General features: G+C 42.3%; 1 protein-coding gene across 7 annotated transcripts in view; it reads right to left on the reverse strand.

The window, feature by feature from the left end:
- Veph1 (ventricular zone expressed PH domain-containing 1) overlaps positions 1 to 3,825 on the reverse strand; it is a 255,757-nt gene extending 251,932 nt beyond the window's left edge. For 6 of the 7 annotated variants that reach the window (XM_087626946.1, XM_087626897.1, XM_087626911.1 and 3 more), the window contains exon 1: positions 3,677 to 3,804. The gene's annotated coding sequence lies outside the window, so the exon portion shown is untranslated. 7 annotated transcript variants of the gene reach the window in all.
- Positions 3,826 to 10,515: the final 6,690 nt, after the last annotated feature.

A 10,515-nucleotide genomic window follows, 5' to 3' on the forward strand; every position in this document is an offset into this window, starting at 1 on the left:
AACTTAGTGAGACACAGGAGTTCAAAACTCAGAACCGTGTGTAGGTCACAGCCTGGAAGAAACGACCCCCTCGCCGCCCTGCCTCTAGATTAATGTCAGTGGAAGTTTCAAGATATCTAGGGTTACTAGTGGGGAGAACAGGCTGGCTCCACGAAACCATGCAACCTTTCACTCTATTTGGTGGAATTTGGGAGGTTCTTCCTGACCAATATCAGTGGCTCTCAACCTTCCTAATGATGTGGCCCTTTAATATAATTCCTCATGTTGTGGTGACTCCAACCATAAAACTGTTGCTACTTCCTACCGGTAATTTTGTTGTTATGAATTGCAACGTAAGTAAATATCTGATCGGAAACTCCTGTGAAAGGGTTATTTGACCTCTAGGGGGTCCCAACCCAGCTGATCTACATAGATAAAATAATATAGACTGTATTTTTAAGTATTGTTACAGAGTCAGAAGAATGTTTATCTAGCTTAATCTTTTGATTAAGTGTGTGGAGGGGGCAATCTAAGCCCCACTCCTTTTAAATAAGGCCTCCCTATGTAGCCTTGGCTGGCCTAGACTTGGCTCCTTATGTAGGCAGTTGAACTTGGCTTTGAACTCACAGAGATTTGTCTGCCTCTGCCTCATGAATGCTGGGACTAACTGTGTGTGCATTTCACCCAGCCTCTGAGTTGTTTAAACATATGGGTGCATATTTAAAAATATGTTATTTTAAAAAAGAATTTTATTCTTTTAAATCCATAATTTGCTCCTATAGTAGGTCTCTTGGCCATCAGACCCTCCTTCAGTCAGATTACGATGGCACATCTCCTGCAGGTAAATCCATGTTCAGGATAACAAAACACAGACAATGTCTTCCTGGGAGTGTTCCCCACCAAAGTAGGTCAGGGACTCAAAAACATAGACAGGGCCTTCCCGGGAATACTCCCTACAAAGCCAGGTCAGGAGCTACAGCCAACATTCTAAGAATCATGGCACAAATCTTCCCGGACACTTGACCTTCAGTCCTATTTTCTCCCTGTCCTCAGAGGCAGAACTGTCTACAGAAGAGTTCCACGACAAGATGGACGCCAGTCCTTACCCTCAAAGTCTATTATTTTCTTAGTAATTTTCCAGCGTACAAGATGACCACTGAAGTCTCCCACTTTGATGGACTAGAAGAGAATTCTTCAGGCTTTTTTCTTCTGATTGCTGGTTTTGAAATCCTTCAATTTTGTTCAGTGTCCTTAAATGTTTCAAGCACGTCGCATCTGGGATTTGAGGTTCCATAGACACCAGCAAGAGGATCAGGCAGTAAGAGTGTGGGAACCTGGAGACCTGCTCTCCAGTCTCTGCTATGCCATGGGCATAGAGACCTGGGCAGTGAATTAGTCTCTCCCGTGCTGTATAAAACGAGAGTGGCCTCCATTCTGTCCTTTGGAGCATTATCCCGCTTCTCTGGTACTGGAGTTGAAACCTAAGGCCTTGTGCAGCTTCGGCCAGGCTCTGCCGTTGACCTCTATCAGCATTCTTCACTTTATCTTGGGACAGCATCTCACTAAGTTGCCCAGCTTGGCTTTGAGCTCACTCTGTTGCCAGGCTAGTCTTGAACTCAAGATCCTCCTACCTTAGCCCCTGAGTATTTTATGCCCTTAGACCCTGGGTATTTTTATTCTTATAGAAAATGTCCCGTTAGCATATCATTATGTCATAGCTTTTAAAAGTCAGAAACTCATGGTGTGGTTAACTAAATCCAGTTCTTGGTATAAAGACACTTAGGGTTACTTGCTTGTTTTGTTTTCTGTTTGTGTCATTTATGTATTTTAGTTGTACGTTTTATTAATCTTAAGTGTGGGTAAACTTCATTTGTATCATGAAAATTTCACTAACTTATATTCTTGGAGGCAACTCTGATTTCTTGGAGAAGTAACCTTACTGTGGTTCTTCTTACCTCCCCCATGGCCTAGTGGTATCTGGTTTTGTTTACAGATCAGAAACAGACGAGGGTGCAGTATCTTAGACTTTTCATGGCTGGGTAATCCAAATACAACTGTTTTCCGTATTAGTATAATATTTACTCTCCTGTTTACCAGAGAAGGGTATGCCCTTGCAGGGAACCAGAACTTTTCAAGGTGACCTATACTCATTGTTCACTTATAAATATATTAATTAATGATTTACCCCATCATGGGTCTGTAGACGCTACTCTGTCAGTAAATACAGGGCTCAGTCCCTGTAAGGTAGGGATAGTGCCCTCAGAACACAGACAGATCTTTAGGAGAAGATTTTGATAGTTAGCTCAGGAAGCCAATTTGTCCTGAGGTATTCAAGCCTTTACCTTACAACCCAGGTTAGAATAGGTCTGACTGAGTCCCTACTTCAGAAAAATTCTAGAATAGCAAGGTTTACACTTTGAGCAGCATGACTGCATCAAAACATGTTCGTTTAATTTACCTGAGTTAAAAATGTCTGTTGACTAACTTAGGTCCATTTGGAAGCTGAATAAATTTCCCAGATAGATTCTTTTCCCTTGAAAGAAAGGATTAAAGATTCTTTTGAAGAAACATCGTTTTCACACGGTGTGAAAAGACCACAGGCGCTCCCAGGGGACTCCCCCGAAAATATTTCAGCCCTCCCCACACACTGCTTTTGTTTCCTGGGCAGCTCTGCTTCCCTCTTCTGTGACATGTTGCTGCATTTCACTTGCACCAAAAGCCTCCAGTGCTAGATTAGTCCAAACAATTCCAAGATACCCATACCTGAGGGGTTTTGTCAAAATTCGTACAGTTCAAATTTGCAGCATGCATGCTGTAAGATCATATAAAATAGAGAAGTTTTGCTGTCTATTCATCAAAAGCTCAAAGCATGTCCTTTGAAATTGCAAATTTTGAACACAAATGGAGAAGTGTTGCCATTTGTGGACAATGAGAGGCAACTAATCGAGTCTAGCAAACTTTCTACAGCACTCAATTTTGGGATGATTTCATAACATGTCCATTTTCATCTGCAACTTTTGACTTGGCAGGTCATATTTTCCTCTAGACCAGCATATATCTTGGGTTTTAAAAAAATCCACATTCAAATTCTATTGGGATTGTTTTTCCAGGAAGCAGGCCCAAATTCTCAAACCATGAGGATACCCAGTGTTGAATGTATGACTATGTCATTTAAATTTCCAATATTACTCTGCCCTATGAAGAATTCAAATCATTTCCTAGGTTTAACTTTTAAAACATGGATGCCATTGAACCCACTTGTTGATCATTAAATCAATTTAAATGTGCGTTTGAAAGACCGAAGAAGTAGCTATTTCAGATCACAATTTGTAATATGCACACAGCAGCAGTGATGAACCACACCGACGAGTGTCCAGCCTCTGACTGGAATGGGGCTACTTAGCTTCCTGCAAAAACAACAGCAGGGACTGTTTCTCTGCTCATTGCAAGAGGCTTCTCAAGGTGAATGAATGTGTGGAAAGAAGACCACAGTTATGCGTTAAAACAATATGTACACAAAGAGTCCAGTACACAGCTCCTAAAAGCACTTTATCTGCACAATCAGCCAGCCCTTGGAAGCTTCTCTGCTCAACTTTCCCAGCCCTTCTCTGTTCTTGCCTCCCTGCAGTTTCTGGCCTTTACTTTGATTAGCTTTTGTTTCTGCTGAACAAAGGGACAGGAAAGAAGACAGCCATACCTCCTAGCACGGGACACTGGCAGGTGCAGGCAACAGAAGGCAAATGCTTGATTCTTCGAACACTTCAGCTGGGACCCAGGACCTCGCTCAGAGGCAGCCCTGCAGCAGCGCCTGCCTGTCCTGTAGGTGGCTGCTGGCACGGTCCCTGTGTGCTTGTCAAGCAGCTCTGCGCTAGAGTCCCTCTCGTGGACTCACCGTGTGGTATCAGGCGAATGAGTAACTTTTCTCCCTTTTCCAAACTTCTGTTTCGGATCTAACAATTGGCACAGTTCCACTGACTTCCTCTGTAGACTTACAGCAGATCCTCGGGGACCGAATTGTAGTGTAGAAGAATTGAATTTGCTACCAACCAGTAATTTAGGTTCCGTTAATGAATAACTCACTTTAAAGAATGAAGGAAGTTTTAGGTTAATATCAGATTTGGGGCATTTATGCAGGCATGTGTGAAAGAGGTGGGAAGAGATGGGGGTTATGGAATGGGACAATATTTAAACAAACATGATAGAAGAAAAATACCATGCAGCAAGTGCCTGAAGGAGCAGCTTTCTAACTACTATATCAGTATTGCTAGTGGAACACTGGAACATCCCTAGAAATCCTAGGAAGTTTTCTAATCCAGCAGGGTTTCTTCTGTGTCCATTGCAATTGCTAACTCATTTTCTTTACCTTCCAAATATGGAACTGTCTCTCAGACTTAATGCATAGGGGATTCCTTCCAAGCTATCCCATGTTTCCACAGATCTCTGTCTTCTAAGGAGAATGCAAAACCACTAATGCATAAATTAATTGGTGGTGCCCAGTAGACCGATACATCAGGAGGCTCCTCTCTCCCCTAACAGCTGTGTAATAGACTTTCTTCCTTTATTGATCCGAGGTTTCTGCCTGAATAGAATGTTGCTGATTCCATGTACAGCTTTCAGGTAAATTGGGCGAGTACATTGGATCAAAGCAGAGGGGGAAAGTGAGGTTTAAGGTATACAACAAAAATATTGTATGTCTGCATCACTGGCAATTACATACAAAGCCACATTTAGATGTGTGGATTACGTTTTCCTGTTTGCTACCCAACACCCCATCATTCTAGTCAAAATTGCTCCCAATCTTCCCTTGGGAAGCCACATTCTTTGGGTAGAGTTGAAGCATATATACAAGATGCGCCTTACCTAATTGCTTTTAGCCAAGCAGAGAATCATAGCGAGTGATTTAGGGAAGACACATGGTCCTTCCAAGTCAATCAATCAAACAGCGAAGGTCAATGTTTGATCTCAGTGGCAACTATCTTTGTTGCTGATTTTGATAACAAAAAGATGCCAAGTCATATTGCTTTTGCTGTATTGTCACTAAGAAACCCCAGTGACTTCATTTGAGCCCTTGAAGACAGCTTCTTCTAAAGATATATTTTCCATGTATGCCAACACAGTGTTTCACAATGGAAGTGATTTGGCTTGGCTTTTCTGCTGCTTCAGTTGGTGGGGGGGTGGGATGGGTTTGGGGGTGGGGGATAATCTGATCTAGGTGTGTAGCTAGACCCTCTCATGAGTACACCTTAAGTATTAGCAGTGTATAGATTCACCAGGACACATTTGTAACAAATGCACAAATGCATCGAGTAGCAGCCACCGCGCTCCACAGACAATCAATCCCTTGGAGAGAAGAGGCATGGAAAGGAAAGCAGTCCTTCGGTGTATCTTATATTGGGGTTTTAAAGTGAGTTTCTCAACTTGTTCACTTCTCTAATATTTTCACCGGAAACTCTCCCCAACCCCCAGACCTGGATCACAGTGCCTGGCATGAACTCAAATAGATGATCTGGTCGCAAGAGACTTCCATGCATGTAGTTTCCATCCATTTCTTTGGTTTTGTAATTTGCTATGACTCTACTTTTTCCTCTTCTCTTGTACAACTTGAAACAAACAAACAGAAACATCATCTCTAAACCATAAAGTGAGAAGAAGATGCTTCTTTTATAAAAGGGGGATAAATGCTAAGGTAACCTTAAATGGATGAAGTATGGAGAAACACTAAATGTTCCTCAGTGACTATTGTCTATGAATGACTTTGGATGGTAGAGAGTGTCTCACTGTGGAGGCCAAGTCAGCCTAGAACTCTACATAGCTCAGCCTGGTGTTGAGCTCATGGCGATCCTCCGGCCTCTGCATGACAAGTACTAGGATTGTAGACATACACCACAGTGCATGCCTGCGTTTTGTTTGTTTTCACATTTTGTCAAGCGCACTATTTCTGTGTTCAGACTCTCAGCTCAGCACAGAGTCCATTGTAGCCACAGAGATGCAAAAATACTCAGAGACTCCTTTTCTTAGCTCAGCAAAATGGCATGGGAATCAAATGATGGCAGCCAAACTTCTTATGAACTGTCGGGAGTAAAGCGGGTGGCGGAGGTTTATTTAGTTTGTTTCCCTATAATAAAGGCTATTTTCATTACTATATAAATGCAATGCCACTTACCACGTAATTCGAGAAGACTCATCATTCATTCCAGTAGGTAGTTTTCCTCTGTGTGAAAAGCCTGTTCTTTACCAGGCAATTAGATGGGAAAGGAGAGGACCACATTGTACTCTGCTCTGTCTTTGTCCCACCAGTGTCAATGGCTCTCACAAGGCCTTTCTATTTTAGATGTTTAACGTTTCTATGATCTGGGGTTGATACCTACCATGATCCTCAATGATTCATCGGATAGTCTGTACACTCTAGTATAGCTTTACCTCCTTGAGAATGTCAGGTTTTGTGACTTGCTTCTAACGCATAGAGCCTTACCAGGAGGCTAGCATGCTATTGCCCTGGCTCCCTTGTTATCTAAGATGCCATCACGCTCCTGGGCTCAGTCTAAATGTTCTCCTTTCTGGTTCACTGAAGTAATTGTCCATGTGGAAAAGCACATAGGACAAGGAACTAGGAGTGGCTTCTAGGACCAAAGGGTAGCTTCATCAAAAACTAACAAGAAATCAGGGCCCTCATCCCTACAGACATGCAGGAGTGAATTCTTCCCAAACTGAAGGAGTTCTCCAGCAAAGCTTCGAGGCATGAACTCAGCTCAGCCAACACACTTGATTATTCTCTTGCAAGATCCTTAGCAGCAGCTACGACAACCAAGGATGTCTATGAGTGAAGCCCAGGGCAAAGTAGTAAACTTACTCAAAGCATTTTGCTTTGTGATTTAACATAAAGATTTATTTTGAATTAAGAAATTATATATATATATGTGTGTGTGTGTGTGTGTGTGTGTGTGTGAGAGAGAGAGAGAGAGAGATGATATATATGTGATATATATAGTATAAATGTGATTTATATATCTGTACATGTGTGTGCACAAGCCTGAAGAGGCCATAAGAGGATGTTGGGTTCCTAGGAGTTTGAGTTACAGGTGATTATAAGCTACCCAGTATGGGTTCTGGGAACCAAACCTTGGGTCCTCTGCAAGAATAGCAAGTTTTCTTAACTACTGAGCCATTTCTCTATTCCTACAAATTTTTTTTGTACATTTTTGTAACTCAGTTACATGATTTTCAAGTATGAATTTTCAATGACAAGTTGTGTTGTGATGTCAAAGGGTTGATATGCCTGGGTGCTTTTGAATGATCCTATTAGGTTGTAAGTCATAACTGACTTCCCCTGCAATGGAATGTTTTTCCACCTCAAAAATGAAATGGGCATCACTTGAGATTGACCTCTAGCCTACACACATGCATGCCCACGTGCCTCAGGTCCATTCAGTGATCTGCATATCTGTATCTACTACATCTTCCCCTTTGTCTACATCACTTATCATTCTTACATTTGGTAGCTCTGCACTGGTGACACTGAAGTTGTATAAAGTCTTTGTTCTTCCTGTTGGAAGCCTCTGCACTCGCTGCTGCCTCTGCCTCCCAAAGTTTCCCCTAGAGGTCCACTGACTACTCCTGCTTAGGGTTTGAATTTGGAATGTTGTCACAGTCTCATGTTTTGATCCCCAGCTTGTGGCACTGTTTTGAAGATCATGGAGCCTGTAGGAGGTAGACAGTAGGCCACTACTGGAGAGTCCTTAAAGGTCATACCTGCTGTACTAAGGTTTTTAGTCTGGTCTCTCTACTTCCTGGTTTATGTCATGTGAATAGTTACCATACACATCATCTCATTCTCTCTCTCTCTCTCTCTCTCTCTTTCTTCTCCCCCTCTCTTTCCTTCTTCCCCTCCTCCTCTCCTCTCCCTTTCCACCCCACCTCTGTTTTTTCACCCTTCCTCTTTACAGTCTCTTTTTTTCAGTATTTAAAATTATTTTATTTGATATTATTATAATTGTATTAAATTTTCATAAAGCACAAAATTACATACATTATAAGACAGCATTTGCAAGTTAGATACATGGAGACATTTTACAAACGTAACAATTTTATCAAATATTGTCATTTCTTTTATTGCAATTTAATTTATTGTAATGTAATTTTATTTTTTATTCAGTTTACATCCTGTCACTGTCATTTCTTTCTGCTGACAACCTGAACCTCTTCTCCTAGATTTTAAGTTATACAGGATACAATCATTGGAGTTTCTGCTGTTTCCTTTTTCTTTTCTTTTTTTAATTTTTTATTAGATATATTTCTTTACTTACATTTTAAACGTTATTCCCCTTGCCGGTTTCCTGTCCATAAGCCCCCATTCCCTCCCCTCCCCCTCCCCCATACGGGCATTCCTCCTACACATCCCCCTTACTGACCCCCATATTCCCCTGCCCTGGGGGTCCAACCTTGGCAGAGTCAAAAGCTTCTCCTTCCACTGGTGCCCCAACAAGGCTATTCTCTGCTACATATGTAGTTGGAGCCCTGGATCACTCCATGTATAGTCTTTCGGTAGTGGTTTAGTCCCTGGAAGCTCTGGTTGGTTGGCATGGTTGTTCTTACGGGGTTGCAAGCTCCTTCAACTCTTTCAATCCTTCCTCTAATTCCCCACAAGGGGGTTCTATTCTCAGTTCAGTGGTTTGCTGCTAGCATTGACCTCTGTATTGGACATGATCTAGATGTGCCCCTCAGGAGAGATCTATATCCGGTCACTTTCAGCACGCATTTTCTAACTTCATCAATCTTATCTAGTTTTGGTGGCTGTATACATATGGGCCACATGTGTGTCAGGCTCTGAATGGCTGTTCCTTGAGTCACTGCTCTAAACTTTGCTTCCATATCCCCTCCTATGGATATTTTTTCCCCTTTTAAGAAGTAGTGGGAGCGTCCACGTTTTGGTCAACCTTCTTCTTGAGCTTCCTGTGGTCTGTGGATTGCATCTTGGGTAATTTGAGCTTTTTGGCTAATATCCACTTATTAATGAGTGCATACCAAGTGCTCTTTACAGCCTCTTATAAAATATAAACTTTGGTAAAGTGTTCGATGTGAGTTTTTTTCCCTACAACCTGTGTAAAAAAGCCTGGTGAGATGGTATATAGTTTGAATCAGAATGAGAGAGGTATAAACAGGTAGAATCCTGGGGTTCCCTGGCCGGGCAGCCTGGCATAAACAGTGAGTTCCAGGACAAATAAGGGACAATGTCTAAAAAATAAGGTAGATGACACCTGAGGTTGACCTCCACACACCTCTGCATGCATACACGCACACATGCATGTGTACACGCACACAAATGCAAACCTCAGAAGGCAGAGTTTGTATTTTTCTGTTGTTCCCTGGAACTTGGATGGTGTCTGGTACATGGTATGAACCTACATTGTTGAATCAACTTTAGCTAAGGGAAGTCAACTTAAGCTCAGAGGGCCTTTCTAGGCAAGACTTTGATTACACGAAACAACCTGAAGAGGAGCAACTGTGCAGAAACCAGGCTGTCACTGGCTTTGGGAGAGAAACCTCCAAGGTTTATGTTCAGGCATGGTGGCAGAGTCAAGTCCCAGGCTCTGTATCTGTACCCCTGGGGCCACAGCAGTGGTGGTGTTCATCAGAGCCCAGGGCAACAGCTTCTCCTATCATGAGCCTGCTCTCATCAGGTGATGTTCCCATTGTCCCCCAAATTATGCAATCTCGCATTATCCTTTTGATAAAAGCTATTGCAGTTTAATTAGGCAAGAGCTGCTTCTGTTGCTTGGAACTAAGAAACACATGCTGGTGACATGGTCATCATCCTGCCTCTGTGATTTTGCCATTGCTGGCACTTCAACAAGAAATACCTGACTATGCCACCTCACCTGAAGCCATAAACTCTACCTTCCCCTGTCAGGAGGGAAGTCCATGTCAGGTGTGTCAGGTGTAATCAATCATTTTCCCTTTGACTCTACAGTGTAACTGCAAGTCAGAACCATCTCCTCCCCCAGCAACTGGCCAGTCTTCAAGAAGAAGGGTCAAGCTTTAGTTCATCTGTGTCTCTCTAGCTCTGATTTACTATTGAAGCAAAGGAAACATTAAATTCAAAAGTCATAAGGAATTTCCATATAAATGCACCAATAAAATAATAATTCTGTACTGAAAACAGTTCTTATACAGAAAGGAATATACAAACGGTAAAGAAACCCCTGAAGTGAGATACAAGATTTTCATTTCAATGTGTACACACACACACACACACACACACACACACACACACACACACACACACATTTCTAGTTATCTCAGCAGCAGCAGATTCAAAAGGAGAAGGTGCCTAGCCAGGTAATTGGAAAACCAGAGCTAGGGCACACATTACCAAGACCAGTGTGGACATCTCTCTCGTGTCACTATGAAAAGAAAACTCCAATAAGGTGCTGAACAGAGACAACCAGCACTTATCTGTCCCTGCACAGATCTGTAACAACAGTGGTCCAGCTGACTACTAAGATGAGTGACCATGGAGGATTCTGGAAATCAACAGGA

The sequence above is a fragment of the Rattus norvegicus genome, chromosome 2 (genome assembly GCF_021556685.1).
Source record: "Rattus norvegicus strain SHRSP/BbbUtx chromosome 2, alternate assembly SHRSP_T2T, whole genome shotgun sequence".
Lineage (NCBI taxonomy): Eukaryota > Metazoa > Chordata > Mammalia > Rodentia > Muridae > Rattus > Rattus norvegicus.